We start from the raw sequence: 6,000 nt of genomic DNA on the forward strand, positions 1-6,000 counted from the left end.
ATTATTGGAAGATGGGAAGGACAAATTTTAAGTTACCCAATTGTATCATGTACATGGTAGATGAATATACACTTTCTCAAGTAAAGGCTAAAGAGAAATTGATACTACTATGAAAATTATATTAAAATTGACAAGGATATTCCAGAACTACCACAAAATAAATTATCTTTAGTATAATTATTTTGACACAACCAAATATATCACATGGTATTTGGAGGTATCATGTAAAATATCATGAAAATGTTCATGATAATGTCAGCAGTTGTAGTAAAGGTTTTTTTTTCTGAATATAGACAATAGAGATGAGATACAGAAAGTATTGCATGAGATACACAGGCTTCAATTGTGTTTTATTTTTAAAACTTTGCAGTTGATACAAATTACAATGTTAAATATTTTCATATGCCAGAGATAATTTGGCATGTAAGAAATTGCTTATTATCACTTTAACCCCTTGAAATTAAAATTTCTATTACCATTTTTTTTTAAACATCTGAGCTCCTTAGCATAGGTCAATTTTTTTCTGTTTCATTTTTTCCTTCAAAAACTACCCCACAATTATCAAAACAATAGTTACAATTGCTTATATTGGAAATTCTTAATGCAAAAAATTTGTATCATGATTGTTAACAGTTAAATTCTTAATCCTAAAGTTATTTCTCAAAGTGTCTAAGTAAAGATTAATTAGTTTCAGACTATTGTTACTTTATCAGTCTGTGTATCACATCTAAAACTTTATGGATACTGTTTCTCTGACAATTTCAGATATAAAGGACTGGGAATTGACATTTTTTTTCTGGACTTTACTCAGTCATACTAAATCTAATGGTAGAGATACAGTATCTTTCAAGTTTATGTGAAGCATTGATCTAATTAAACTTTATTAATTAAAAAAATCAGGAGTCAGATATTGAGGTAAGAACCTGAAATATCAGAGAATCAGGGAGCCTCCACCCACCACTACCTTTTCCATGACTGAGTCCAAAATGGCCAAGATCCTCTCTCAGCCCAACCTCACTTCTTCTGTCTCCTCTCTGTCTACAGTCCTCCAAACCTCAATGGTTAATTTAGGTCAGGTAGTGGCTAGCTCTGCTCTCTGACTCCAAGCAAATTTTGTATGTCAGAACACAATCAAAGAATCACACAACATTTTAGAGCACTCAAGCATATCTTAAGGGTTTCACTTTAAAAATATTATAGCTTTAGATAATAGCACATTTCATCTCCTCTCCACTGTCCCTGCTCAGAGGAAATCTTTTCCACAACAGTTATTCATACTGTCATGAATGCTTTCATACATTATTTTAAATGTTACCTCCAAGTAGCGTGTAATATATTTGGATGTATTAAAAATGGTATATTTTATGGTCATTCTGAGTATACTTGTCAATTCTCAATATAATTTCCACAGTAATACAAACTGATCTTTAGCCTTTATTTGAGAGGCCAGAAGAGGCAAAATGATAAATGTACAGACTCAGTTGAAGTAGAAGGTCTAAGATTGAATAAGTCATGGAAAGAAGTTGCAGATTTGAACTATGGTTATAGCTTCAGCTAAAGAGAAGCCAGGAAAGGGTATTGGAGAAGATACAACACAATTTCAGTAGAGGTCCCAAAATAATGCAAGTGCCAGTACCTGCAGCTAGAGAAGAAAGCTTGCCTGAGCTTAGAACAAAAACTATGTGCACTACGGAGAGTAGTAGAGTTGGAGTTGACCAGGCCTTTGTATCTGTTCCTGCTAACAAGTATGTACTTCACATTCTTGTCTTGACATCCGTGGATGATAGACTACAAGTTAAAAATGAAATAAGCTTTACTAATCCAAAGTCTTTCTGGTCATGATGTTTTATTACAGGAATAGAAACACTAACTATGTCAAATATTATTATGTCATCATAACCATCTAAACTCTAAGGTGAGTTTAGTGTTTTGACTAAGTGACACATTGAAAAAAAAACCCTATGATATCCTTTAATGCAGCTGTATAAAAAGAAGCTACAAACAGAGTCAACTCTGACAGTAGAGGAAAAGAAGCAAATTTCATTCATATTCCTCACCTGTAACACACTAATAATGGCATCAGTCATGCCTCACTGTTTGATAGAGGCAAGACATTGTAGTGTCATTTTTTGCAATTTTGTCATAGTGGAAACAGACTGTACTTAGACAAATCTGGACAATGTAGTCAAATATCCACTTAGGCTATATTGTGTGTTTATAGGTTATTGTTCTTGGGGCCATGACAAACAAGACAATACCAGATTAGATGAAGCACTAGGGGAAATGATGAGGTCAAGGAGACAATCAACTCCAGATCTTATTGTCTGCTGTTGGCAAAGCATGACTTACTGTTTTATAGTATTCTGCATAAACAGCAGGAACACACTCTAAAATATTGTTTTAAAACCCCACATAGTAAGTAAGTAAACAGACATGGTAGTTCATTTCCTGCTGTTGTCATGTATTATGTGTTGTTCATAATTCTCTTAAATATGCTTTTATATGTGTTACTCAGATCAGCAGGACATGGCAAGCCTGAATGTTTTAAGATAAAACACTTTGATGGCCAAGGCACCTGCAGATAGCCTCCTAGATCATAATAATTTTATGAAATATGTGGTGGACACTGGGTGAAATATCATCAATAACACATGATAATGTCTAATTGGAAAAGATGATAACCTTGAGTCCTTCAAGGAACTATAACGTCCCCAGGACTTTGAGCTTCCTACAATGTCTTAGCTACTCTAAAACTTTATTTGCCATTTTCGGTGCATTCTTTCCATTTACTTGGTTGATGTTCAAGATATGATCTCCCTGTTTCAGCTCCTGTGGCCACACCTTCCCCCTGCTGCCTTTGCATAGCCATCACTAACTTAACCCCCAGGTAAATTCTTCAGTCTGTAAGTTGTTTTGTTCAGGGTGTTTTATCACAACAATAAAAATTAACAATGACAACTACTGCAATTATGTCGGAAACAATAAGTATTTGATTTTAACCTTATTGGTCACACAATTTCTTCACATTCATCATTCCCATCATTCATTTCCTTCTGTAGGGTCAACGTATGTCTCAGTTTAGAGCTTTCTCTATTACAAAAATAAACTAATTGCAGTATAAAGTGTACCTAACAGCATGCAAAAGTGGCATATATTTAGAGTTTTTCTTACAAAATGTCACTTACGTTTAATATAAAGCTCTTCCTATGTGTAGTAATTGATCATGAAGAAGACAAATATCAAGAAATTATTAGCTCACATTAATCAATACTGAAACACAAGGAGACCATAGCTTGAATTTATTTTGACTGGCAGCTAGGATAATTCATCCATGTTTGTCAAGTAAGTAAAACTTTTGCTAAACACTTTCTCATATAAATAGAAAGATTAATTGCAGTGTTGGTCAGGACTACTTCATATGCAGGAAGACTCATTTTTTTTTCTTTTGCTGAGAGCACATTAATCATCTCAGATGAGTGTGGTGTTAGAGTGTAATTAGTAACTAGATAATGCTTATAATGTGTTTTCTTCAATGCTGTGCTGCTTAAGTTTCTACCTAGGTCCTGCCGTGTGTGCATCTAATTATAAAAAGCAAAATGGTATACACCACAAAGTACATGAAAAATAGGTGTCAACAACTTACTTATTAAGGAGAAACTTTAATGGATGGACGCACACATAAACCATACTATTTCTTCTGTATCATCTCCCGTACAAGTTACAGAAAGGCCACAATAATACTTGGCATTCTAAAGGAAAATTTCAGTAGTGTAACTATAATCCTTTTTATTGGAGATGTAAAGATATCATTATCTTTGCCAATAAATATGACTGCCTCAAGGATTCCAGGTCTTAATTAGACTTGTAAAAATAAAATCTAAGCATGATTTCCATAGTGGGATTTTGTATTTATTTTTGCAGAAGCCAGATTTTGTTTTGCATTAGTTATGTGCTTTATGAATAGGATTTGTGGTTCATTCTTAGTTATTGCTGTTTGATTCTTGCAATATGCTTATAAACAAAAGCAATACAAGTCAATCATAATGTCAGGAATACTCTGGGACTAACATGTGATACTTACTAAAATCTTGAAAGAAAAACAGGACTCACAGTTGCTTTCTCTTCCCAAGATTAGTTTATAAACATCACAAACTTAACTAGCAATGATAACAGGTATCAGTAATTTCATGTAGATTTTCACTTAATGTCAGGATTGAAGGATATTCTAGTTCAAAACACTTGGATCCCTCACCATATTTCAGATGCATTTACCTGTGATTTCTAGAGAGTCGTGAAATAGACTGTAATTTCATCAAGAATAAAGAGCTGGTCATTCCTAATTTTGCAGTTGGAAAATGAATGTAGAAGTGATACATTTAATGTCTTCCTCCCTTAAATGTATGAAAGACTTGGAAAGAACCAGAATACCGTGAAATGATTACATTGTCTTTTAAATTTATGGTAATTCTAATGACCCATATCTGTAATGCATTTTCTATTATACAACATAGTTCTACAATCATTGTCTCAATTTTTTCTCACAGCTCTTTTTTAATGACAAGTAATATGAATTCAGTTTTAATAGAATTTGGGGCTCATGAAAAAATAATGAGTTATAATTTCAATCTAGTTCTGTGGGTCTTCATTGTAGTTCCATTCCTTTATGTATTTGGTTTACTTTTATGGTAGTCATGAAATATGGTTATCATATTGTCACTATTGTTCAAGGTAGTACTTAATTAACCAGTGTTTCTAACTAGTTTAGCTAACGGTTTGTTTAGTACCTATATAGTCATATATTCAGTGATATATGTGTACCACTCAAGACAATATACACAACCTAATGGTGGCTGAGTATGACTCATAACTATTGAAATCAAATAAGCAAATGTTTGAACTTGCTCCATTCAAACCCTAGCTGGTATACAAAGGACAAAGCTAGAAGGAAAGAAAGAAAGGCAGAAAAGAAGGAAGGAAGGAAGGAAGGAAGGAGAAAAGAAAGAAAGAAAGGAATCAAATTGCCTAGGTACATTTAAATTCCAACAGTATTAACTTATATAACCAATAAAAGATTCTTAACTTTTTTTAAAATAGAGGGTCCAAGTTTATTTTGTTATTTGACATTTTTTTTTAACAATTAAACAATCAATACTGAATTGTGATTAAAAGAAATGGTATATAAAATGGAGGAGAGATTGGGCTAGAGTCTACAAATCCACTTCATCTATCAATTATTATCTCAGTAGTGGTGTCATCTGAATAGGGAGCCCATGGAAAATCTTAGTACTGATATCATCAGCAACACGTCTACTTATTGTTCATTTGATGCCTAAAGCTCTGTAAAGTGCTGCCGAGTCTTAACTGTCTGCTCACAGCACATTTCCAGGATTCTCGTGGGAAATGACCAAATTTCAGTCGATAATTTTTAAAATAAATGTAGAAGTGTGCAGATTAAAAAAAAAAAAAAAAAACTAAAAGAAAGATTATTTCAAAAATTTAACAAAAACTCCTAAGAGAGTGTAAGGCCTCCCTGGGGGTGCTGAGCTCCAGGGATCCAGCCAAAGAGAGGGAAGAGGGATTGCATAAGCAAGGGGGAGGAGGTCAAGACCAAGATGGAGAAATGCATAGAGTTTAACCACTTAACTGTTCTTATGGGATTCTCAATGTCTGAATGAGTGGCTTTCTGATTCCTGTGCCTTTTCTTGGGCTCTTTCTGTTTGTCTGTTTGTTTTTTGTTTTGTTTTGTTTTGTGTTTTGTTTCCAATACCAATGTGTCAGTTGTTTTATATTATTATAACTTATTATATTCTATATTATAATGTTGTCCCTTAGAAGCCTGTTTGTTTTTTAATGAGATACAAAAAGGCAGAGGATCTAAATGAGAGGGAGATGGGGGAGGAACTGGGGAAAATAGAAGAATCAGGCTAGATATATTATGTTAGAAAATTTTCTCAATAAAAAGAAAGAAAATAATACACATAAAATACTCTGTTTTAGATT

The sequence above is a fragment of the Phodopus roborovskii genome, unplaced genomic scaffold (assembly GCF_943737965.1).
Source record: "Phodopus roborovskii unplaced genomic scaffold, PHOROB, whole genome shotgun sequence".
Classification (NCBI taxonomy): Eukaryota; Metazoa; Chordata; class Mammalia; order Rodentia; family Cricetidae; genus Phodopus; species Phodopus roborovskii.